The sequence below is a fragment of the Balaenoptera musculus genome, chromosome 15, assembly GCF_009873245.2.
Source record: "Balaenoptera musculus isolate JJ_BM4_2016_0621 chromosome 15, mBalMus1.pri.v3, whole genome shotgun sequence".
NCBI classification, from domain to species: Eukaryota; Metazoa; Chordata; class Mammalia; order Artiodactyla; family Balaenopteridae; genus Balaenoptera; species Balaenoptera musculus.
This window is the reverse complement of record NC_045799.1, coordinates 18,558,603-18,585,221: the sequence shown is the minus strand read 5'-3', so window position 1 is coordinate 18,585,221 and position 26,619 is coordinate 18,558,603. Positions and strand designations below refer to the sequence as shown.

The 26,619-nt window shown below is 39.9% G+C and overlaps 1 protein-coding gene across 1 annotated transcript in view; it reads right to left on the bottom strand.

The window, feature by feature from the left end:
* The window catches only part of CHD6 (chromodomain helicase DNA binding protein 6), a 205,449-nt gene that overhangs the window by 156,385 nt on the left and 22,445 nt on the right, over positions 1–26,619 (bottom strand). Inside the window, 1 exon segment of the mRNA XM_036825224.1 lies at positions 10,900–10,957. The gene's annotated coding sequence lies outside the window, so the exon portion shown is untranslated.

Below are 26,619 nucleotides of genomic sequence, written 5' to 3'. Positions count from 1 at the left end.
TATAACTGGCGAGTAATTCTGTTTAAGTTCTTTATCTACTTTCATAAAGCCTGCCATTTGAATCCTGAATTGATAAAATTGTTTTGGAGCAATTTACAGTAAGGAAAAAACTCTATCTGATGGCTAGCCAAGACAGCAGGAAACGAAGTAAACACATTAACAAAATCATAACACAGACAACACTCAGCAGAGTTTTTACTTTGGGGTAAATAATAGAAGAAAAATCACATATTAATGGTCATTCGGGCGCAGTACTCTTTATTCTACAGGATACAGGAGAGCCAGCCCAAGTGCACACCAATCTACTGTCTGAAAACATCTTATCAAATAAATTTGTGGAATTCCTAGTACTACAAAGACGGGCTTTTCCCCTACTTCTACAACTCTGCTGTGTTAAGAGTAAAATAAAAACCCAGGATTTTTCCAAAGTGTTTTTTTTTTCTATTGTTCAAAAACGAGACAAATAATGGATTCTGAACCTGACACAAATTCCCTACTCTTCCAGTTTTAAGATGCAATCCTGAAACTGAACTTCCACAGCTTACGTTAAATCACCTGCCGCAAACCCAGGAGGATGCTGCACCCTGATGGATTCCGTGGTCGTTTTATCTCCTAAAAGCTGTACAACTCTGGCACCTCCTGCTCTTTCCTTAGGGTCTAATAATTTTTCTTTAATAGAATCTGAGAAGGATTTTTTTTAAGCTCTGGATTTTTAAAAGATTAAGTAGCTCTTAATCCTCTCCCACCCTCAACTCCCCCCTTCCCTGAAATCTAAAAGGAAGAGAGCGCTGTGATAATAAACGCAGAACCAGGCTGTGGGTGGGTACGTAAAAAAACAACTCTGCATGATGTGACGGACTAGGGAAAAGCTCCCTTGCAAAAGCAAGCACAGACGAGCACTGGCTGAATGGTGAGGCGGGGGGCTGGCAACCAGAATCTCCTGCCAACAAAATGCCCTGGTTCTCCAAATCTGCTTGTGCTACGCTAAGAGCAGAAACTGCAGGCAATAAGCAGAATACTCAAGAGGCCACCTGAGGCAAATTTAAGCCAGTTGACTAAAGTCTGCTAACACCACGTATATATATTATATGTGGTCCATCTAATCTGCCTAAATATTGGTATAGATGTATAGATGTAGTCACCTATTTTAAATTAATGTATTAGCAAACCACGTATTGTTAAAACTATTGACTTCTAACACCTAAATAATCACTTAACCAGAAGTAAAACTCAGCACGTTTTCAGATTGGTATGTGGTACTATTTAAGGAGGACTGGTCTGGGAGATGACAGAATTCACGTCCAGAATGAGCAAGAGAACCACAGAGAAGGGCCAGTTAGTTTACCTGGTAAATAGTACCAATTCCCAGATCAAAAGACAATCATTTTGAAATATAAATTCAACTTCGGCGAGCGGGGGCTACTCTTTGTTGCGGTGCGCAGGCTTCTCATTGCGGTGGCTTCTCTTGCTGCAGAGCACGGGCTCTAGGCGCGCGGGCTTCAGTAGTTGTGGCTCACGGGCTTAGTTGCTCCGCGGCATGTGGGATCTTCCCGGACCAGGGATCGAACCCGTGTCCCCTGCATTGGCAGGCGGATTCTTAACCACTGCGCCACCAGGGAAGCCCCTAAATTTAACTTCTTAATACCCATAATCTCCCACTCATATTACACTATATTTATATTACCCGTTCCAATGCTCCCTTCCATCATCAGCACAAGCATTGAGAACCAGATGAAGTGATGTGATTTAAAATTGTTCTAGATACAGATGAGCAGTTGTGGAGGACAGCAAATTTCCAACCTGCCACTCTGGAGTACATGTGCAGAATGAGATTCATACCTTCCATCATAGGCACCTTTTCTTTAAGATGCTAAATTTGCTAATGAAGCCCTTTATTGGTAGCATAGTACAAGCTCAGGTTAGTAATAAAATGAAATAAATAAAAGTCAGGAAACTCTCTCATTAGCCTGGATATGAAATCCAAGTAACAGTTCTTGAGGCCTCAAGAGAATCCTAAAGGAGTTGGTGACAAAGCTGCATGCCACAGACAAGTAGAATAAAAGCAGCCCTCACACAGAGGAATACAAAACAGTAACTCCCCAGAGGGCCAAGGGGCATCAGTCCCTGATGCCTAGGACAGCGCCTAAGATATAGTCAATAACCATGTATTTGTTTGGTGAGTACGTGGATTGAATTTATAAATGAAAGGCTCACTGGCTAGTTTCACCACTCACACTATTTTCTTCCCTCTACCCTCAAATGACTTAAGGGCTAAAAAATATACGGAAACAATTTTTGCAAGGGAATCACTCCATGTTTTCAGACTGCTGTGTTACATGTTTGTAGTAACTCTCTCAGCCTGGACAAAGCCTCTCTAGATATAAGAGTGCCACCAGCGATTCAAAGCACAAAAACAACCACAGCCTATATATGTGAAGATACCAAGCTCTGTACACAAAAGTAGGTAATTCCAAGTCTATTACTGTTATTCACTTTAATTTGATTTAGCAACGATTGGGCTTTACACAGCTGACTCTAAAATTCACCCTAAATTCTATCCACAGTGTAATGTCAGAGTTTCTTAGCAACCTTCACTTTCTGGAAATTTGACTCCTATCCAGATTCCATATCCATCTTGTGGATCCAAGTTCAACTCCTAACTTGGTGAATTCCTAAGATTTTGTACCCAGAGTTATCTACTCCTGAACAAACCACAGTACTGACCTGCTTCTGCCTGCAGCTTTTAAAAGCCACACATTGAGACTCTCCTATCACCACAAATTCCTGAATCAAACATCTATGGTTCTCATTCCCATTAACATTTACATGGGAGTTACCACTGTGGGCCCCCAAATTTCTTAGCCAGGCAAAAGGGGATCTGGTGATTTAACTGCTTCAAGAAGAAGGGTATATGGTGACAAAGATAAAAGCAAAGATAATGCTTACAGAGGAGAGCAGTGATATTTAATTTAAACTAAGAACAAAGAGGTATCTGAAAAGCCATAAAGAAAAAAACTTAGAAGCTCCTGTTTGAATACTTGGTAAGAAGAACGTCAACATCATAAGAAGTGTATGTTGCTCTATAGAACACCTCAGCATTAACTATTTGATCCCAAATGGAAAAAAAAAAGGTAGCCTGGCAATTAATATATATATGTATTTTAAAATTTATCTTTATTTTTTAATTTTTGGCTGCATGGGGTCACGTTGCTGCATGCAGGCTTTCTCTAGTTGCAGTGAACGGGGGCTACTCTTCATTGCGGCGCATGGGCTCAGTAGTTGTGGCTCACAGGCTCTAGAGTGCAGGCTCAGTAGTTGTGGCGCACGGGCTTAGTGCTCCGCGGCATGTGGGATCTTCCCGGACCAGGGCTCGAACCCGTGTCACCTGCGTTGGCAGGCGGATTCCTAACCACTGCGCCACCAGGGAAGCTCTAATATTTTTTGCTGAATGAATTAGATACCTGTTTTTTGACATTAAGTTGAACAGCCCTCAAACAGGTTTTAAGAAATAAAAATAAGGTTGAGGGACTTCCCTGGTGGTCCAGTGGTTAAGAATCCACCTTCCAATGCAGGGGACGTGGGTTCGATTCCTGGCCAGAGAACTAAGATCCCACATGCCGCGGGGCAACTAAGCCCGCGTGCTGCAACTACTGAGCCTGTGCATCACAATTAGAGAGCCTGTGTGCCGCAACTACAGAGCCCGTGTGCTCTGGAGCCCACGCGCCGCAACGAAAGATCCTGCATGCCACAGCTAAGACCCAACACAGCCAAAAATAAAAATAAATAATTTTAAAAATAAATAAAGTTGAGATACCCTGGATTATTTTGTATTTTCCCTGTTCTAGCCTGGATCTGGATCTTGCTTTTAAGTTTATACTTTTGGAATCAGACCGTACCACACTTTTACTTTTATTGAAGTATAATATGCATTAAAATAAGTATAACTCTTCACATACTGAACACACCTGTGTAACCAGCATCCACATCCAGAAAGAGGACACTCTTAGCACTACAAAAGCCCCATCATGCTCCTTTTTGGTCACTACTACTTTTCTCCAAGGGTAACCACTAGCCTGACTTCAAACAGTACAGATTAGTTTTGCTTGTTTCTGTACCTTATAAAAGTGGAATTATAGAGTACGTACTCTTGTGTCTGGCTTCAGTGCCAGTTATCAATTTATTGCCTCTCAACTCCAAATTCACCCTTCAGTACCTGCTCTGTGATAATGCTCTGGTCTTTTCCCTTTACAGAAAGCGTGATGTTAAGCTTGTGGTCAGTAGAGGGCGCTGGAGGGGCATCGCAGGAGGAAGGAAGCTTGTCTTTCAGGTTCAAGGGTGCAGTGCTTTTGCCCAGTGAGAGTATGTAGGGACATCTAGTGGTGCTCTGTCCCAGCAGCATCCCCAAAGCATTAGACTGTTTTCTCATATTCAAAGATCACCTGGAAGCTTTAATTTGCCAGCAAAGGTCCTACCTATACTTGAGGATAATGAAATTATCCCATAGTTTTTTCTTCTCTAGGATAAATATCCCCATGTATTTAATACCTCACATATTTTCAGCTCTCTCCTGAACTTTCTATGTTGTTTCCGCCTTAATTTGCAAAATCAAAAGCTGAACTAAGACACTTTATCTAGCTAAAGTACTATCGACTCATAAATATCCATCCAAAACCAAATCAAATCTCATGGTGAAATGCTACAGGCACTCCTGTTAAGAAGTCTGGAAAAAGACAAGGACACCAACCATCAAGCATTGCTCTGGACATTCTAGAGAATACACGGGAAAATTATGAGATGTATAAACTAGAAAGAGAGATACAAAATTATTATTTATATATGATGTGACTGTTCTTCCTGCAAGCCCTTAAGAAACAACTTCAAAACTATGGGAACCAAGAAAGAGTTTATAAGAAGGTCAGTAAAAAATATATATCTGTACAAACATCACCAACTTTGTAGGAAACAACCTCAAGTTTTCCTCAAGGATGTAGCTGCTGCTGTTCACATCATGCATACCGAGCGAGACCAACTCTACTGCTCCGGCTGTGACCACCTGCTCAAGGGACTGGTGCCAAGGCCCACTTACACAGGCCAGACATGAGGCCAACCTCCCACTGTAGAGTTTGGCACCATGTTGGAACGGACTCAGCCACATGAGGGTAACTCACATGTAGCTTGTCTTTCTTAACTCAATTCTAGCCAGAATTGTGTTAGTATGTGCCCAACACAATATTCATCTTGAATTTCTATTACACCAAATTCAACTTCTCCCTCTGGTTTTATGGTTTATCTTATCTCTGAGGAGCTGGCCACCTCACTAAGCAATCAACAAGAGCAGATATACAGGACAGTCACCAATGAAGCTAAAGAATCGACTCTGTTTCTTCAACTTTAAAATGAGGGTATATTTGACCTCAGATTTTAAAAAACCCTTTCCTAAGGATCCTAGGCCCTAAAATTGTCTAATTCCGTGACCCAGTATATATAATAACCACACATCAAGAGAAAAAAAACTATGGGAAACGAATCCTGCAAAAACACTAACATATTCCCTGTTTTACCAAGTTCTCCATTCTCCAGGTGAATAAGAAAGCTAGGTTTTTTTTTTAAATATAGAAGGGTAATAAAAAATTCTTTTTTTTCTCCAAGAGAAACTTACTAAAAAGGAAAGAAACTTACTAAAAAGGAAAGAATACATGGAAGTCAAGAGGATGATTTAGGAAATCTGCTTCTGTTAGTAGGCATGAACATCTTTAACAAAATGCGTTAAGTACTTTAAGAAATTCTATAAATTTGGGAAAATTTAACCATGCAATGATGATTTCCAAAATTACATAAAAGTGTCAATATTTGAATCTGTAAATAGAATAAATAAAATTAAGAAATATGTTGTTTTTAAATCCACCCTCGCTCTTACACCTAGAGAATCAATCCCTTGAGGCCTTTCCTGTTCAAGTTTACCACTGGTACACAACTGCTGGAAGCTTCACACACAGACTAAAAGACACTAGATAAATCCAGCTCATTCAGCTCCTGACCTGAAGAGGCTTCCTCATAGTTTTGTATTAACTCATCCCTATCAGTGATACCCAACTGCTTAAAACATCAGATTGTTACAACAATGTTCAGATCCTTGAGGATCTAGTCATTTTCTTATCCACAAAGATTAACTTCTTAACAGACTAATACAAAATAAGCACCATTCGAATATAAAAACATAAAGAAAGGCAGTGACTCTTTTGGTGAAAGAACATGACCGCTCAGATTATTCATTTGAACTGACACTTGGTAGAAATAATGAATTTACTTGCTCAAGTAGAAATAGAATGGGGGACGCAAAAGAGGGGAAGAAAATTATTTCACAATTTGTTGAAATATGAGACACAGTACTTCAATTAAAAAAAAATTACTTAGCAAAGAGATAGCAGAGATATACTTGGGACAAATAGTCTATAGTACCTCCTGACTCTTAGTTCTATAACTGAGACCTATGGCTGCTATTTATTATGATTTGCAGAATTTGAAAAATTGTTTTTATGGTATTGGATATGAGCTATATGGCTTTCTGCTCCAAAAACAACCTGAAATTGTGTAGCTAAGATCCAGGTGGCTGTTCAGAGAGCAAGTAGCTTGAACTTTAAAGCAAAAAGGGTCCAATGGCCAGAGTAGTATCCTGTGTGAATCAGACTGTGACCTCAAGCTGTCTGCCAAGTTTCTCTTGTGAACTTACCATCTATTCTGACCGCCTGATTCTACCCCAACTGGTAATACCAGGGTCTGAGGGCTGTTTCCGCCACCTCCAACTAAGGTCCAGTTAAGAGATTCACAAAAGGTTTCTGAGTAAGAAGAACCTTCCTAAAGCGAAAACCCTACATACTTGCCCTTCCAAGTGGACATGTTATGTGTATATATGTGTCTCTCTATATATACACACACAAGCAAACAAAACATGTATATATGCAGATTATTTATATACAAATATAGATTATCCTCCAGGGATAGTAGGACAGTGCACCTGAGCTATTTTTCTAGTAACAGAGACACTACATAATCCACTCTGTCCTTCTGCTAAGAACATAAATCCTGCAACCGGAACTGTCTGGGTCAAAATTCTAGCTCTTGCCATTTATTAGCTGCGTGACCTAGGCAAATCACTTAATCTCCCTGACTCAGTTTCCTCATATGTAAAACAGGGATGATAATCATGTAAGGATTAAATAAACTAGTACATGCAAATAACAAAGTACAGTGTCTGGCACATAGGAGGTACTACATAAGGTTAAATATTACTACTGATATTTATACAACAGCCATCCAGATAAAATAACAAGAAAAATATGTGACTACAGCAGTGAGAAAAAATGAACTATACGAATTCAAGTGACCTATATGGATTCATGATCCATAATCCCCAACCAAAGTAACCTTAGAACTTTCTTATCCTTGGAACAAACCACAACGTAGATAAAAATATTTCGCAAATGCACGATAATCCAAAAGCAGGAGTCTAGCTCAAAATCTGTTCCCATACTTCCCTGGTGGTCCAGTGGTTAAGAGTCCACCTTCCAATGCAGGGAACGTGGGTTCGATCCCTGGTCGGGGAACTAAGATCCCACATGCTGCGGGGCAACTAAGCCCGTGCGCCGCAATGAAAGATCCCGCATGCCGCAACCCAACGCAGCCAAATAAATAAATAAATGTTAAAAAAAAAAACTGTTCCAGTAAAACCTGTTAAAGATAACTCATTCAAAAACAAATAAATGGAGGGGAATTTACCTAAACATACAACTTTTTTTTTTTTTTTTGGCCATGCCACGCAGCAGTGGAAGCACAGAGTCCTAACCACTGGATCGCCAGGGAATTCCTAAACATACAACTTTTAAACATTCCTTTCTACGCTTCTTTCACTAAACATAATCAGACAAAAAAGTACTTTGCATCAACGAATTTTTCAGACACCTCATTTTACTCTCAGTTTTTTTTAAAGTTCTTAGCCAAATTTTTTCATTTCATTTTCTACAAGTCTCTGTCTTCTTAAAGTGTAACAATAGTGAAATAAATGATTCAGGCAACAATCGTCAGTTAGGGTTAAATTAGGACCATTTGATGAAAGGTGGACAGACCTGGAAATCAGCAGGCTGTCAGAAAGTCACCCCATGGATTTTTGTTGGCCAAATGGGGTAATACAACTTGACAACAAAAGGCTATGCCAACATGAACCCGCCAATTAATCTTAGCATACAAAGTAGGACAGTCAAACATTATGGCTTTCTAATGTGAACGGGAAGTACAATATACCACCTATGAATAATAAAAAATCTGAATGATTACAAAAATAGTTAAGCCTCGGGCTTCCCTGGTGGCGCAGTGGTTGAGAATCTGCCTGCCAATGCAGGGGACATGGGTTCGAGCCCTGGTCTGGGAAGATCCCACATGCCGCGGAGCAACTAGGCCCGTGAGCCACAACTACTGAGCCTGCGCGTCTGGAGCCTGTGCTCCGCAACAAGAAAGGCCGCGATAGTGAGAGGCCCGCCCACCGAGATGAAGAGTGGCCCCCACTTGCCACAACTGGAGAAAGCCCTCGCACAGAAACGAAGACCCAACACAGCCATAAATAAATAAATAAATAAATAAATAAATAAATTAAAAAAAAAAAATAGTTAAGCCTCCAAATCTAACTACCTGTTTACAGGTAATATGGTGAAAGAGTAACATGTTATATGATACAAGGATACAATCAGCAAAATCCATAATGTGGGGAAGGGGAACAATCCAGTTTCTTCAACAAATAAATGGCGTAACAGCAACAACAACAACAACAAAGAGGGGATTTATTACAGATTAAAAGAAATTAAAGATATGTATCGATCAAATGCATTAGGTGGAGCTTATTTGAACCTGATTCAAAGAGTTAACTGTAAAAAGCCATTTTTGAGAAAAATCAAGGGAAGAGATTCAGTATTAGGTAATGTTAAGGAATTAGGTTACAGGGAATCTGTTAATGTGTATGATAATGTGTTTTTCTGTCCAACAGATATACACACTAAATATTTAAAGGTGAAATGATAGGTTATCGGGACTTTCTTCAAAATACTCTAGGTCAAAAAGAAAGTGAGAAGGGACACATAAGAATGGCATGAGGATTCACTGTATTATTCTCTCCAGTTACGTGTATGTTTGAAATTTCCCATAATAAAAACTGTCTTTTTCGAGGTTAAAGGAAAGAAGAGACAGGAATTCATAACCAAATCTAAGTTTGGCCACCATCCACGAGGCACGAAAAACTACAGAAAGCCTTTATGTAAAACAAAGACGAAAAAAGCTGACAGTAGTGGCCCCTAAAGACTGTATGTGAGATACTTTGGGCAGATTTCTTTTGTCAGCACAAATTCTCTTTACAACATTCCTCTCGAGGTGTGCTTTCCATTAGGCAATGTACTATTACCAAGGTGCAAACAGGATGTTCTGACACCAAACTGAACTCTTCAAGCCTCTTTACCCTGAGAAAAGTTATTTGAGGAAACTGACTACCAAAATACGTATTTTTTTAATGGCGTGTATGTATTCCTAAGTCTTTAGCAGCTTATCTATACTTTTCAGTTTTTTCCAACATTCGTATAAATATTTTTGTATAAGAAATACTCTTTAGTAAAATGAACAAAAAATCACTGTGGTTAAAAAAAGTTTATTTAAACTTCCCTTCTTTCCAATCCCTTCTCCATTCCCATTGCTCCTAACATAGTTCGTGCTATGTTATTATCACCTTATACTTGGTATCACAGCAGTTAAAACATTAACTGATTATACCACAGATTTGCAGGTCAAATATATCACCTCTTTCCTTCCAAAACTTAAAAAGTATATGAAAAATTATCCTTATCCCACATGTAATAGTAGTGTACTGAATTTAGAGAAGAGAGTACTGTTCAAGTATCATAATCAATAATCTAACAAAGGGGTTCAGTAATACAGGCACCAAGGCTATGCAAAGGAGAATTCTTTTTCATCTGTAATTGTGTGTTTTGTACCTTCTTGTTAGGTAAGGAAAACAGTGAATCCAGAAAATTGTACCTTACCACTTTTAACAATATTTTCCCAATAGCTGTCTGCCAAATATTTTAAATAACTCTCACCAGGCTATCATCACCTTTCTGTAATTCCCCCTGGGCTTTATTTATCTATTGAACATGATTTGGTCAATAATGGTGGTAAAAAGGAAGAGACTGTAAAAATAAACAACAATAAATAATGCCTAAAGGTAAGGATTAATATAGTTTTAAAATATGCAGTTGACCTTTGAACAATGTGGGGGTAAGGGGTGTAGACGCCCCATGTGCAGTTGAAAATTATGTATAACTTTACAGTCAACCCTCCATATCCAAGGCTCTGCACCCGTGGATCATGTAGTACTGTAGCACATATTTAGCAAAAAAAAAAAAAAATCTGCATGTAAATGGACCCGTGCAGTTCAAACCCATGTTGTTCAACGGTCAACTGTAACTAAAAATGATCTGTAGGACTCCCCTTGGTGGCGCAGTGGTTAAGAATCCACCTGCCAATGCAGGGGACATGGGTTTGATCCCTGGTCCAGGAAGAGCCCACATGCCGTGGAACAACTAAGCCCGTGCACCACAACTACTGAGCCTGCACTCTAGAGGCTGTGAGCCACAACTGCTGAGCCCACCTGCTACAACTACTGAAGCCCGAGCACCTAGAGCCCATGCTCCGCAACAAAGAGAAGCCACCGCAATGAGAAGCCCGCACACTGCAACGAAGAGTACTCCCTGCTCGCCGCAACCAGAGAAAGCCTGTGCACAGCAACAAAGACCCAACGCAGCCAAAAATAAAAATAAATAAATAAATAATTTTTTTTAAAAAATGATCTGTAAGATGAAGTACCTTTGGTCCTAGGGAAGGCTGATCTGGGAACTCTATTTCTGTATTGATCTCTATGCCCCTGGGAATAGAGAGAAGGTACAACATTGCATTATTGCTACCAAGGTAGAAATTAATTAGCTCTGCTCCCTTTTTGTTGTTAATATTCTGAGCAAAGGTTACTTCCTTATTCAATACAGAAGTAGTTATATTTATCCATCCTGAGATAGATGGTTTTCAGATAGCAAAACCCTCCTACAGAAAGAACTTAGCGTCTAAAAACTTAAAGATGCCCTTCTAACATGCACTGCTAATAATAACTGAGAAGCTAGAATGCAGCAACTAACATTTACTGCATTATTTTTCTTAATCACCATAATAATCTTATGAGATAGGTACTGTTATTATTCCCATGATATAGTTGAATAAACCAAAGCACAGGATGTTAAGAAACTTGTCAAAGAAAACAGAGCCAGTAAGGAATGGAAAAATATCATCCTCATCATTACCCAAAATTTTTTAGGGATAAACAGAAAAAGAAAAGCTATTGGCAACTCATTCCAAAATCCATTAGTATCATTAAATCTCAGAAATTTTTAATTTAATTATTTGCTGAGCATCTACCGTGTGCTCAACATTGTGCTACTTACTAAAAGACACTAGAGGAGAAGCAGAAGACAGCTATTTCCTCTCTAAACCTTACCGTCAAGGTAGAGAGACAAAATATACATATAAAACTAGTAGAGAAAAAAACATGTAATGAAAGAGCTACCTCTTCATAAATTCATCCATGTCCAGGCCTCACTTTTCACCCCAGAGCAGTTTTTAGATACATCACAGTTGACTGTGGAAAACCAAAGACAATATTCCCACTAACTGGTGGCGAGGGGTGGGTGGTGGCAGTGTGGACTTCTGGCTAAAGAATAAAAATCATTTAATAAAATCAATTCAATTCTAACCAAATATATATATATTTAAAATGTAGTTAAAAGATCATAGCGATCCAAATACGAATAAGACACTCTACCTACTTTAAGAAATCATAGTCTAGTGAGAAAAGACAAACCTGCTAACAAATGGCATTTGGTGTGGATGCCAACAGAACTAAGGAAGAGTTTCAGGTACAGTGGGAGCAGAAACAAAGGAGAAAGCAAATATGAGGGCAAGTCCTGATAAGGTAACTCCTAGGGATGCTATAAAAAGAACAGTAAGTTATAGAAATGTAAAATTTTATAACTGGAAAAAGTAAAATTATGTTCCCAGTCCTATAACAGGTCCTGAATATTTTATATGCACAAATGTGATGACCTTCCTACCCCAAAAACCTACCCCTAATGTAATAGTAATCTCAATATCAATATTTAATGTCCAACGCAGTCTCTACTGTTCTATAATAATGTCCAGCAGTTGATCAAACATTACAAGGTATACAAAAAAGCTAAGTGGGTATGAAACAGAGACAAAGCTATCACGAGAACCAGACTGAGAGATGACCCAGACAGGGAATTTAAAATAACAATGCTTAACATGTTAAAGAATTTAGTAGACAATATGCATGAATAGATGGTAAATTTCAACAGAAGGTTAGAATATGTAAGGAAGAGTCAAACAGAAATGCTATCTTTTTTTGTAAAGGTATCAGAGATGAAAAGTTCCTTTGATGGGCCCACTCAATTGTTCACTCAATATAATCAAGGAAGGAATCAATGAACTTGAAGACAGATCACTAGAAATCACCCAAACTAAAACACAAAGAGGGGGCAATAGGGGTGGGATAGGAAGGACACAACACAAAGAACATTCAAGAGCTGTGATATGATCAAATGATACCACAGACATGTAACTAGAGATGGAGAACAAGGCAGAAATAATATTTGAAGGAAAAATGGCTGAGAATTTTCCAAAAATAAAGGCATCAAACCACAGATCTAAGAAGCTCAGAGAATCCTACAGAATAAATATAAACAATAAGCAAACAAATAAATACAACACAGAGCACATACCTGGACACTTCACAGTTAAACTGCTAAAAATCAAAGTTAAAGAGAAAATCTGAAAAACAGCTGGAGGAAAAAGACATTACCTTCTGAGAAAAAAAAAAAAATTCAACAGACTACTTGCAATCCAGAAGATAACGGAGTAATACCTTTTAAGTACTGAAAGGGGGAAAAAAAAACACTTCATGACCCAGAATGCTATAGTCAGCAAAAATATCTTTCAAAAATGAAGGCAAAATAATGGCTTTTCAGATGAACAAAAGATGAGGTAATTCAATGTCAGCACACCTGCCCTATAAGAAATTGTAAAGAGGTTCTTCAAGTAAAAGGCATATGATACCAGACAAAAAAATGAGGATCCAGCTATTACCATAAAAGTTAATAGCTCCAGAAATGATCAAAATGTAAGTAAATATAAAAAACCTTTCCCCCATATTTTTAATTATTCCAAAACTATCTAAAGCAAAAATAGTAACAGTGTATTGTGAAGTTTATATGTAAAACACACAACACCAATAGTCACACAGGATGGAAGGGAAAAACTAGAAGCATACTGTATTGTTAGCATGTGAAATGTGAAAAAGTATAATATTATGTGAAGGTAGACTGTGATGTATATTGTAAACCCTAGGGCTATCACTAAAAATTTTTTAAGAGGTACAACTAATATACCCATAATGGAGATAAAATGAGGGTTTAAAACCCCTCAGTCTAGAAGAAGAAATAAAGAGAAAAGGGGGAACAGATCAGATGGAACAAAGAGAAATCAACTAATATGATGATAGATTTAAATCCAACCATATCAGTAATTATGTTAAATGTAAATAATCTCAACATCTCAATTAGGGGATTCCCTGGTGCTCCAGTGGTTAAGACTTTGTCTGCCAACGCAGGGGGTGCAGTTTCGATCCCTGGTTGGGGAGCTGGGATGCTACATGCCCGGACAAAAAGTCAAAACATAAAATAGAAGCAATATTTTAACAAGTTCAATAAAGACTTAAAAAAAAATAAACATCTCAATTAAAAGGCAGAGATTATCACAAGACCCAGTTACATATGTTCTGTAAGAAATCTACTTTCAAGACAAGTTAAAAGATAGAAAATGAAATTTCCAATCAAATGATGGAAAAAGATATACCCTGTAAGTATTAATCAAAAGCAAGCCAGAAGCTCCATTAATATCAAACAAGGTAGACTTCAGAAGAAGGAATATTAAGAGTCATTCACATAATGACAAATAGGTTAATTCATCAAGAAGATATAATAATCCTTAATATGTATGCACTTGACAACAGAGCATCAAAGCACATGAAGCAAAAATTGATAGAACTCAAAGAAGAAATATATATATAAAATATATATACTATAATTTAAATCATATATAGCATATAATTATATATATTATATTTGAAGACTCAACACTCCTCTTTCAGTAATTCATAAAACAAGTTGACAAAGAATGGGCAAGGATATAGACGGTATGCATAACACTATCAACCAACTTGCCTAATTAACATTTACAGAACATTCCACCCTACAAAGGCAGAATATTTATTTTTATTTTTTGGCTGCGTTGGGTCTTTGTTGCTGCATGCAGGCTTTCTCTAGTTGTGGTGAGTGGGGGCTACTCTTCATTGTGGCTTGCAGGCTCTAGAGCACAGGCTCAGTAGTTGTGGTGCACGGACTTAGTTGCTCCGCAGCATGTGGGATCTTCCCAGACCAGGGATTGAACCCGTGTCCGATCCTGCATTGGCAGGTGGATTCCCAACCACTGCACCACCAGGCAAGTCCCAAAGGCAGAATATTTTTCAAGTGCATGGGGACATTTACCAATATAACCTATATTCTTGGCCATAAAACAGATCTCAACAAATTTAATTAAAAGAATTGAAATTACACCAGAGTATATTCTCTGCCATAAAGTAATTAAATTTGAAATCATCAACAAGAAGGTATCTGGAAAATCCACAAGTAATGGGAAATAAAACACATTTCTAAACAACCCTGGGTCAAAACGGAAGCAACAAGGGAAATAAGAAAAACAATTTTTTTGGCCACACCGCATGGCATATGGGACCTTAGTTCCCTGACCAGGGATCGAACCGACACCCCAGTGGAAGCCCAGAGTCTTAACCACTGGACTACCAGCAAAGTCCTAGAAAATATTTTTAACTGAATGAACATCAAAACACAACATATAAAAATTTACGGGATGCAGCTTAAGCAGTGCCTAAAGGAAAGTTTATAGCACTAAAAGTTTATTAAAGAAAAAAAAGAAAAGAAAAAAACCCGGCTCACTTGAATTAAGCTTCCACCGTAAGAAACTAAAAAGGGAGATCAAATTAAAGTAGAAGGGTAAGTTGCTGCAGCCACTATGGAAAACAGTGTGGAGGTTCCTCAGAAAACTAAAAATAGAATTACCATATGATCCGGCAATCCCACTTCTGGCATACATCCAGACAAAACTATAATTCAAAGAGATACATGCACCCCTATGTTCACAGCAGCACTATTCACAATAGCCAAAACATGGAAACAACCTAAACGTCCATCAACAGATGGATGGATAAAGAAAATGTGGTACATGTATACAATGGAATACTACTCAGCCATAAAAAAAGAATGAAATAATGCCATTTGCAGCAACATGGATGCAACTAGAGATTATCATACTAAGTGAAGTAAGTCAGAAAGAGAAAGACAAATATGGCACAAATGAACCTATCTACAAAAGAGAAACAGACTCACAGACATAGAAAACAGACTTGTGGTTGCCAAGGGGAGGGGGGTGGGGGAGGGAAGGACTGGGAGTTTGGGATTAGCAGATGTAAACTATTACATATAGGATGGACAAACAACAAGGTCCTACTGTATAGCACAGGAAACTATATTCAATATCCTGTGATAAACCATAATGAAAAAGAATATTTTAAAAAGTCTAAAAAAATAAAGTAGAAGGAAAGAAATCATAATAAGAACAAAAATCAATGAGATTGAGAACAGAAAAATAAGAATAGAAAAATTAATGAAACCAAAACCCAGTTCTTTGAACAGATCAATAAAGTTGATAAACCTCTAGACAGAATGATCAAGAAAAAAAGAGAAAAGACACAAATTACCAACATAAGGACTCAAAAAGGAGGCTCTAGGAATCCTACACAGTTAAAAGGAAAATAATATTAACTTCGTGCCTCTAAATTTGGACATCTTAGATGAAATGGATGAGTTCCTCAAAAGGCACAAACTAGCCAAGCTCACTTAAAAAGAAAAAAAAAACCTGAACAGCCTTCATCTATTAAAGATGGTGAATTTGTAGTTAAAAACCTTCTAACAAAGAAAACTCCAGGCCCAGACAGCTTCAGTGGTGAATTTTACCGAATAATTAAAGAAGAAATTACAGGCATACCTCATTTTTTTTTTCATACCTCATTTTATTGTACTTCACTTCATGCACTTTACAGATATTACATTTTTTACAAATTGAAGGTTTGTGGCAACCCTGTGTTGTCAGATGATGGTCAGCATTTTTTAGCAATAAAGTATTTTTTAATTAAGTTACATACATTGTTTTTTAGACATAACGCTATTGCACACTTAACAGTATAAATATAACTTTTATATGCACTAGGAAACCAAAAAATTTGTGTGACTCGCTTTACTACAATATTTGCTTTATTGCAGTGGTCTGGAACTGAACCTGCAATATCTCCTGTATACCAATATTTTACATAGACTCTTGCAAAAAAACAGAAGAAGAGGGAACACTTCCCATCTAATTTTATGAGGCCAGCATTATGCTGACACCAAATCCAGCAACAGCAATACAAGAAGCCACAGGTCAAAGACAAAGATCAAAACAAAGACACTAAAATCCTTAACAAAATACTATCGTATTGAATATGGCAATGTATAAAAAGGATAATACATCAAGACCAAGTGGGATTTATCCTGGGTATGCAAGAGGGATTCAACATCAAAAACCAACTAATGTAATTCACTGTATCAACAGACTAAAGACAGAACCCACATGATCATCTCAACAGATACACAAAAAGTAACAAAATCCAATACTCATTTATGATGAAAACTCTCAGGACACTAGGATAAAAGTGAACTTCCTCAAGCTGATAAAAAGCACTGACAAAAAACCTACTGTTAATGTGGCTGTATAATTTTCCCCTAAACTCAGGAACAAGGCAAGGTTGTCTAATCTCATCATATCACTTCAACATCATACTGGGGTCCTAGCCAGTGCAATAAGACAAGAAAAAGAAATAGAAGGCATACAGATTAAACAGGAAGAAATAAAACTGTCTTTATTTGCACTCAACATAACTATCAATACAGCAAATCCCAAAGAATCTACAATAAAGTTTCTAAAATCAGTAAATTAGTTTAATAAGATCATAGGATTTAAGATCAACATACAAAAGCCAACTGTATTTCTATATACTAGCAAGGAACAACTGTAAATTAACATTTTTAAAGTACCACTTATAATAGTACCCCAAAACATAAATACTTAAGAGATAAATCTAAATTAAGCACAACCATATAACTGCTATAAATCAGCTTTAACTTGACCAGTCTCTTCCCCTATACAGAAAAGCTATGAGAAAGCCTAAATAGCCTAAAACTTCAGAATAAGGCCAACTTATTTTCTTCTCAACTCTTTGGAATGTTTTGCCATGAGTCAGCTTTCCTTCCTAGTAGAAGGTCTCTTCTCTCACATTTTTCCTTGAAAGAGGTTCATCCTGAGAACTCATGCTGTATGGCTGGTTATCTTGGAACTCGGAAACTGAAAAATGGAATGCAGCCCCAGAAAATTTTAAACTTGCAAAAGCCAAATTAAAAGCTTCCCCTCTGGGGAACTGATGAGGCCAGAAACTGACAAGCTTCAGTACCAGCTAAAATCCCCAGATGACATACAATACTGTGTAAAAGACTTGTCTTATCACTAAGCTTTCCACACATTCACAGCCTCTATTAGTAAGGTAGTATTAGGCACTCATGTATTTCAAGACATGTCCCTCATCCCCACACGTCCCTGACACATTTAACCGGACCAGGGGTGGGCCCCTAACCTAAGGGCGGCCAGTGCCTAAACAGGCCAACATCTGAGGACATGACATTTCTGGGGTGGGAAAAAAACCTGCTGGGCAAAGTCGATTTTCTCTCAGAAATCTGAAATGGAAAGAATAAGGCATAAGCAACAGGAGTAGGAGCTGAGAAGTTATGAGTGTAAGAGAAACTGGAGGAGTCATGAATGGCTTTGGACATGGAAAAGTTAGGAGAGAACATAATATATAAGTAAGCAGAAACTGTAAAGTAGAGGAGAACAATAAGGTAGAATGAGGAAAACAGTAGGTGGAAAGAAAAGGGTTGGGTGGGCCAGCTGAGAATCCTGTAAATGGCCAGGTAGGAGGAGAGACCATCCAAGAAAGCCTGCTACTAAGGCCCTGAAACTGTCCTGGATGCAGCAGGGTGACTGTATTAGTCACCTATTGCCTCAGTAATGCTGTACAACAACAAACTACAAAATCTCACTGGCATAAACATTTAATTTTCCCTCAGGCATCTGAGTTGCGTTGGCTCTGCTTTAAGCTACAGATGTGCTGTGGTGGCTCTGCTCTATGGTCTCACCCTGAGGCCCACACTGAAGAGGCTACAGCTACTCAGGGTTCTTCTCACGGTGATGGCAAAGGCACAAGAGGACAAGCCCACCAGCATGAGCACACTGCAGACCTCTGCTTCCATCATGTTCACCAACAACCCATTGGCCTATAAAGCAAGTCATACAGCCAAGCCCAAAATCAAGGAGTAGGGACATAATTCCATCCACCATGACGTTATGGCAAGGGTATGAATGTAAAATACTACTAGAGAAAACTGAAGAATTGGGGTCAAAGACTCAAAGACACACTACACTGGGAGCATCCACTCCCCAACGCAATGTTACCTATGGATCCTACCTCTTCTTCTCTTAAGAAGTAGGATATTATCTGAATTATTTTGTTTAATATTTCTAATTTAAAAAGGGTGGGCGGGGGGGACTCAAGAAAGTCAGGAGACATGTCTAGATAATATGGCAGCAAATGCTCAAGGATTTCCACAGATAGAAGGTGCCAATAAAACATACCACTCCACCAAGTTACACTGAATCTCAAATCAGTCTGTTGTGGGTCCAATAGTCGTAGGCGCCCTATATCCGCAGCACATGAGCATTGTCAGCACCTTTGTGGTTAAAAAACACTTTTCAAGAATAGTATTATCTACTTAGTTTGTAAAAAAGAAAAAAAATCAAGGACCACCAAAAAAAGGCGATGGAGTCAAATCTAAGAGTAGAGGAGAACGAAATGGTAGGAAACAAAGTAGAAAAATGTAGAAAGTTAAAACATTTAATTTGCTGAAGGTATGAGAAATATCGTTTACTGAACAGAAAAGAACTTTTTTAAGAGAGATACAACTGAACCAAAATGGAGTCACCTGTGGAACAAAGACTTAACACCTAATTTACAGTTGCAACCTCTCCCAGGAGTGGAATCTTAAGCCAGTCAATCTGGAATTACCTGGTCAGCCCTAGTGCTTGATAGACCCCTGCAGTCCCCTAAAGGAAAGTGACCTTGCCACAAACAATCCACTCTTTACTAGTAACTTCCTCATCCCACCCCCTTCTGCAAATAAGTCTTTCATTTTGTACAGCTCTTTAGAGCTCCTTTCTGTCTGCTGGATGGGATGCTGCCCAATTCATGAATCGTCGAATAATGCCAATAGGATCTTTAAAATTTACTCAGCTGAATTTTGCTTTGTAGCAGATTTGAAAGAGTTTTGTTTCTTCAAAAACTAACTAAAATTCTCGGTACACTTTTGAACTATGACCCATTTCAAACAACTAACTTACTCCTTATAAAAGAAAACACTATTACACTGAAAACCATATTTCCAGTTCCCAGGTACCTGTAACAAGCCTCATCTGCCACCATAGAATCCCAATGTGGACTAAAACAAAAGCAGCCCCTACAAAATTCATCCTAACAAGACTTCTCTCTGTCTCCAATGAAACAAGTTTAAGAGGTGACTATCTAAAAGCGCCTCCTTAAGATACTTCCTTAAAAGAAAAATCCCCACTCTCCACCCTCTCAGGTGGCCATCACAACAAAAAATTCAAAATAAAATCCTCTACAGGGGCTTCCCTGGTGGCGCAGTGGTTGAGAATCTGCCTGCCAATGCAGGGGACACGGGTTCGAGCCCTGGTCTGGGAAGATCCCACATGCCGCAGAGCAACGGGGCCCGTGAGCCACAACCACTGAGCCTGCGCGTCTGGAGCCTGTGCTCCGCAACAAGAGAGGCCGCGATAGTGAGAGGCCCGCGCACCGCGATAAAGAGTGGCCCCCGCTCGCCCCAACTAGAGAAAGCTCTCGCACAGAAACAAAGACCCAACACAGCCAAAAATAAATAAATAAATAAATAAAATTAAAAAGAAAAAATCCTCTACAGAAAACAACTTTCTGCCCACAAGGAGGAAGTTTAAGGTGATCGGATTTAGAAACAGCTCTTTGGTATTCAAATGTTTTGATAAGGAGAATGCCAAGGCTGTTTAACTTTGGCTAATCAAAGAAAAGGGTTAAATGGCAGGAGAGGGATATGGTTTGTTCAGCACTGGAACAGATTATTAAGAGTTATGAAAGTTATAAAATCACTTTCCTTGTGACAGTCACCTGGCCTTTACAGGTTGGGTTCTTTTCTTCTTAGTCCCTATTTTCAACCTCTGTTAATTGACAAAATACCAGTCTTAACAGTTTTAGACATATTACCCAAGGCTCACAGGTTTATGTGTACACAGACAGCCACGAGGAAATCAGAGACGGCATTTTAAGAGCAAGCCCAGCCCGCACAGGGATCACAGCAGACTATGGTCTACAACACTGCTCCCCACTTGTCTTGACGTGGTTCTGACCCCTGAGTTTCCCAGGTGACAGCCCTCACACAGCCCAACAATGTTAGAGCAGGTTCTGAATCATGGGTATGATGAACTGAACTGTGTCCTCCCCCATCCTAAAACTCATATGTTGAAGCCCTGACCCCCAGTACCTCGGAATGTGACAGTATGTGGAGAGCAGGCCTTTACAGGGATAATTATGTTAAAAATGGGGGTCACTGGAGTGGGCCCTAGTCCAATACGGCTGATGTCCTTTTAAGAAGAGATCAGGACACAGACAACACAGAGAAAAGACGACGTGAGGACATACTGAGAAGGAGCAATTGCAAGACAAAGAGAGCGGCTTCAGAAGAAACCAAACCAGCCACCCTGATCTTGGTCTTCTAGCTTCCAGAACTGTGAGAAAATAAATTTCTGTGTAAGCCACGCAGTCGGTGGTATTTTGTTATGGTAGCCCCAGCAAACAGATAGAAGGGGGAACACACTTTGCTACAAAACCCCACAATTAAGGAGAGATGCTGCATCAAAATCCACCCTTAGGATATTTTCGATGGCTTAATGGGACATCTCAAGTCATCTCAATTATTGAAAAAAATACCACATTCATTATAAGCATCTCCGTAGTTTTCTCTAACTTCATAGAAGTCTTCCACAACATCAACACTAAAGCACTGCAGGGAGTTTTTCCTTGGCTACAGCAATCACCAAATTTGACTTCCATTCTCTGACTTCTCCATAATGATGCATTTACAACCGTTCACTAGAGTGGTCATCTCCCACAGCTCCACCTAAAACAGAAGCCAAACTTGCACACCAAAGTTTCCCTCAAAATTTCTTCCCAAAGTGATATTTTTGGCAGTCTTACACATCTTAATCAATCTAAAGTCAAAGCATCACTAATGCAGGTCTCTGAAGATACCATGCTGCTTCACATCTCCACACTTGTACTTGACCACCTGGAAAAATTTTAATCCTCTGACAATCATAAGACATTTCACCTCCTCTAGAAAATCTTTCAAAAACCATTTTCATCCATAAAAGTTGACCAATTCTTCACTTTAATTATGTGTATTATGTCTAATTATGTATGTGTCTATCTCCTTCATTAGACTGAAAGTCCTTGATGGCAGGAACGTCTTCATCTTTGATCCCAGGCCCTTGCAAAGCTCCTGGTGTATGGCACTTGTAAATGGGTACTGAATAAACAAATGCCACCAATAAATTCATACCAACTCTCAGTAGCATAAATCACATTCTGGGTGTCTTCCTAACAATTTGACAGGTTATCAGTGCTCTCCAGCAATTTGTATGAATCTCACAATTACAAAGCTGAGTAAAAGAAACCAGATATAAAACAGTACATTCTGTATGATTCCATTTAAATAAAGTTCATGAACAGGCAAAACTAATTTTTGGTGACAAAGTCAGAATAGTGCTAAGGGGAGATTGTGGGGGAGTAATGGGTATTACCAGAGAAGGAGCACAAGAGAACCTTCTAGGGTGCTGGAAATGCTCTCCATCTTGATATGAATGTGGGTGGTTACAAAGGTATACACACATGTAAAAACCCATCAAGCAGTATACTTGATATCTGTACACTTCACTGAATGCATGTTATACTTCAAAAACCCAATTTCTGTGTATGGCTCTCACCTACCTGCCATATAAAAAAGTCAGTGCTCAATAAACTTTTGTGGCTGAATGCCTAATACCTTCTCAGTAACAGCAATCAATCAACTATTTTCATATGAGAGAAGAAAAATCTCACCAAGCAATTGCAATCAGTCTTGGGTTGGAGCTAGGCTGCAGGGAATACCATCATCTTCTCACACAAGTTGAAAACTCTGCTCAGAGTTGCAGCGTGCCTGCAGGTGCTACATGGGTAGCAATTTTGTCCCTCCTATAACCAGCCCAAAGTATAATCCCTAGGTGTCCAACCCTACCATTGAGGCATAGGATCCCAATGGCATTTCAGGACACTAGGGAAAAAGGGGAGATTTTACAACTGGAAACTCCTTCTACTACATCATTAAGAATCTAAACACACTGACAATAATATCAGAAGGAAGCCTCTGTTCATCTCTCTAGCAATTTTCACTTAATTATTCTGCAACTACTTACCTACCAGGCAAACTCCTATTCATCCTTCAAAACACAACTCAAATGTTAACTCTTCTGGGAAGTTCTTCCTAATCTCCCATACTCCTTAATGTTCCTTTTACTGTTCTACTTACATTGTTTCACTGCAATTTAAACATTGGTTGTGTCTATTTCCCCTACCAGATTGTGATAACATTTGTCACCCTGGCACCGGGTACATCACAGGGCACTTAGGAAGCATGCAAATGTCTGCAGAACTAACTTGAAATATGACTACCACTTAACAAGTTCTACCATTTAAATGTCCAACTCTAGAGTCCTAAAATAAGTGGTATTTCCCAGATAAGGCACAGTCTGTACTCAAGAAGAGGGAGTGAAAAAACTATAGCAACCTGGAGACTAAGCAACTTAAATGAAGATCACGGGATCTGCCAGGTAGGCTATACTCCTCAGAAGTCTGGCGCAGCAGACATGGTCCCAGGGGCAGTGGGTTCACCACTTCAAGGCAGGGTCTCCAGTGCCCTGCATTTACATTACACGTAAGAACAAGTAACTGTGTGACTCTGAACAAGTTTCTCTACCTCCCTGTAACTCAGTTTCTTCAACATAAAATGGGGTGCTGGGGAGCACTAACATAACCTACAGCCTCACACTTTTAAAAGATGAAATCTGAGAATATAAAATGTTTAGTTTCTAGCATGCAGTAAGCACTCCATGAATATTTGCTCTTATTCTGCTGCTCTGGGATGGGATGCCTCAGTTTCATTTGGTCCTATCATATTCCTGCCCTGCCTGGCACCGGGGTCAAAAGTAAGCAGAGGCAGGGACTTCCCTGGCGGTCCAATGGTTAAGACTCCACGCTTCCATTGCAGGGGGCACAGGTTTGATTCCTGGTCAGGGAACTAAGATCCCGCATGCCTCAAGGTGCGACCAAAAAAAAAAATAGTAAGCAGGGGCAAAATCTCCTCTCTGGACCTTTCGACCACTCACTTCCATGTCTGCACAGCTGATTCCCTCTAGCTATAGGCAAGGCCTCCCTTTGACCATGTATAGACCCCAACAAAGCACAGCTACACCTCATTCTTCAGACCCTCTCTTCTTCCGTTCTCCTAATGAAAATTTAGTAGTTTCCTACTTCACTTCCTCAGTGCTCTATCCCGTTTTAACAGATCAATGACAGCAAATTAATCAAATATACAGATTCCACTCTCTCCAGTATTCTTATGGATAAACCCAATCTTCCCTCCCTCCATCTCCCCACTCACTTTCTTTCGGTGGGGAGAGGGGTATGTGTGCTGGCATCACAAAACACAGAATGAAGATGCCCATTTCACCTTCCTTGGGAGGCAAGCCCTTTGGCTGCCACCAAAGCAGTTTTTACCTGCGGGCTTAAAAAGCTCACTGCAGCCCTCCCCTGCCGTGAGCTCTCCAGCCTTGACCCCTACCAAGGAGTTAAACAGCCAGTTTGTTCAAGTTCAAGGGCATTTACTAAAACAAAATCCAATGACTACAGTAACTACAGGGGTTCAAGGTTAGGACTCTGCCACATCTTTCTCTCACCTCTCTGGTAGACTGTGGGTAGTCTCTAGACCAGCTATGCCTTGGCATTGCTCTGCTGGCTGGCTGTCATGCTTTTGCAAGTCAGTGGGTCACAACAAGCATTTCTTTTTAAAACAAAATATATATAAAATAAAAACAGGTGAATTTTACAGTATGCAAATTATCTCAATAAAACTACTTTTCAAGGAATACAGAAAAAAAGAGAGTACATCACAAGCAGTAGGAATAAATATTGAGTATTAAAACCTTTGAATTACATATACGAGTATATACTGTGCACAATATTATGTTGTTATTACTGTGAGTCAAAATCACAATCAGATGACGAAACCCTGGCTTCAGCAATCAGATGTGAGCCTAAGGTAAATTTTCTGTGGGTAGGCGAGACAGCAAGCAGACGTTTTGGTCTCGGTTGTTTCTAGACTTTAGACTGCCTCCAGTTTAGCTCAAAACATGCATTCTCAATGGGGCAATATCGCCCCAAGGGGGCAAAAACTGGTTCTTGGGGGTTAAAATACCTTACTTGTTATTAAGCAGACATATATGCAGTACATAAACAGATACACTGTATATTTGTGGTATTAAATCTTCATGGGTAGGAGGCTGACAATACTAAAAAAAAAGTGTCTAGGGCTTCCCTGGTGGCGCAGTGGTTGAGAGTCTGCCTGCCAATGCTGGGGGCGCGGGTTCGAGCCCTGGTCTGGGAGGATCCCGCGTGCCGTGGAGCGGCTGGGCCCGTGAGCCACGACTGCTGGGCCTGCACGTCTGGAGCCTGTGCTCCGCAGCAGGAGGGGCCGTGATGGTGAGAGGCCCATGCACCGCGATGAAGAGTGGCCCCTGCTCGCCGCAGCTGGAGAAGGCCCTCGCACAGAAACGAAGACCCAACACAGCCATAAATAAATAAATTAATAAAAAAAAAAAAGGTGTCTAAAAAGCCTCCTTAAAGAAGATGTACAGATTGCCAACAAACACATGAAAGGATGCTCAACATCACTATTCATTAGAGAAATGCAAATCAAAACTACAATGAGGTATCACCTCACACCAGTCAGAATGGCCATCATCAAAAAAATCTAGGGCTTTCCTGGTGGTGCACTGGTTAAGAATCTGCCTGCTGGGAGATTGGTTCAAGATGGTGGAGTAGGAGGACATGCTCTCACTCCCTCTTGCGAGAGCACCAGAATCACAACTAACCACTGAACAATCATTGACAGGAAGACACTGGAACTCACCAAAAAAGACACCCCACGTCTAAACACAAAGGAGAAGCCACAATGAGACGGTAGGAGCGGCGCAATCACAATAAAATCAAATCCCATAACTGCTGGGTGGGTGACTCACAAACTGGAGAACATTTATACCACCAAAGTCCACCCAGTGGAGTGAAGGTTCTGAGCCCCACATCAGGCTTCCCAACCTGGGGGTCCGGCAATGGGAGGAGGAATTCCTAGAGAATCAGACTTTGAAGGCTAGCGGGATTTGACTGCAGGACTTCAACAGGACTGGGGGAAACAGACTCCACTCTTGGAGGGCACACACAAAGCAGTGTGCCCACCGGGACCCAGGGGAAGGAGCAGTGACCCCGTAGGAAACTGAACCAGACCTACCTGCTAGTGTTAGAGGGTCTCCTGGAGAGGTGGGGGGGGGCTGTGTCACACCGTGAGGACAAGGACACTGGCAGCAGGAGTTCCGGGAAGCACTCCTTGGAGTGAGCCCTCCCAGAGTCCGCCATTAGCCCCACCAAAGAGCCGGGTAGGCTCCATTGTTGGGTCGCCTCAGGCTAAACAACCAGCAGGGAGGGAACCCAGCCCCACCCATCAGCAGACAAGCTGATTAAAGTTTTACTGAGCTCTGCCCACCACCAGTCCCTCCCATCAGGAAACTTGCAAAAGCCTCTTACGTAGCCTTATCCACCAGACGGCAGACAGCAGAAGCAAGAAGAACTACAATCCTGCAGCCTGTGGAACAAAAACCACATTCACAGAAAGAGAGACAAGATGAAAAGGCAGAGGGCTATGTACCAGATGAAGGAACAAGATAAAACCCCAGAAAAACAAATAAATGAAGTGGAGATAGGCAACATTCCAGAAAAAGAATTCAGAATAATGGTAGTGAAGATGATCCAGGACTTCGGAAAAAGAATGGAGG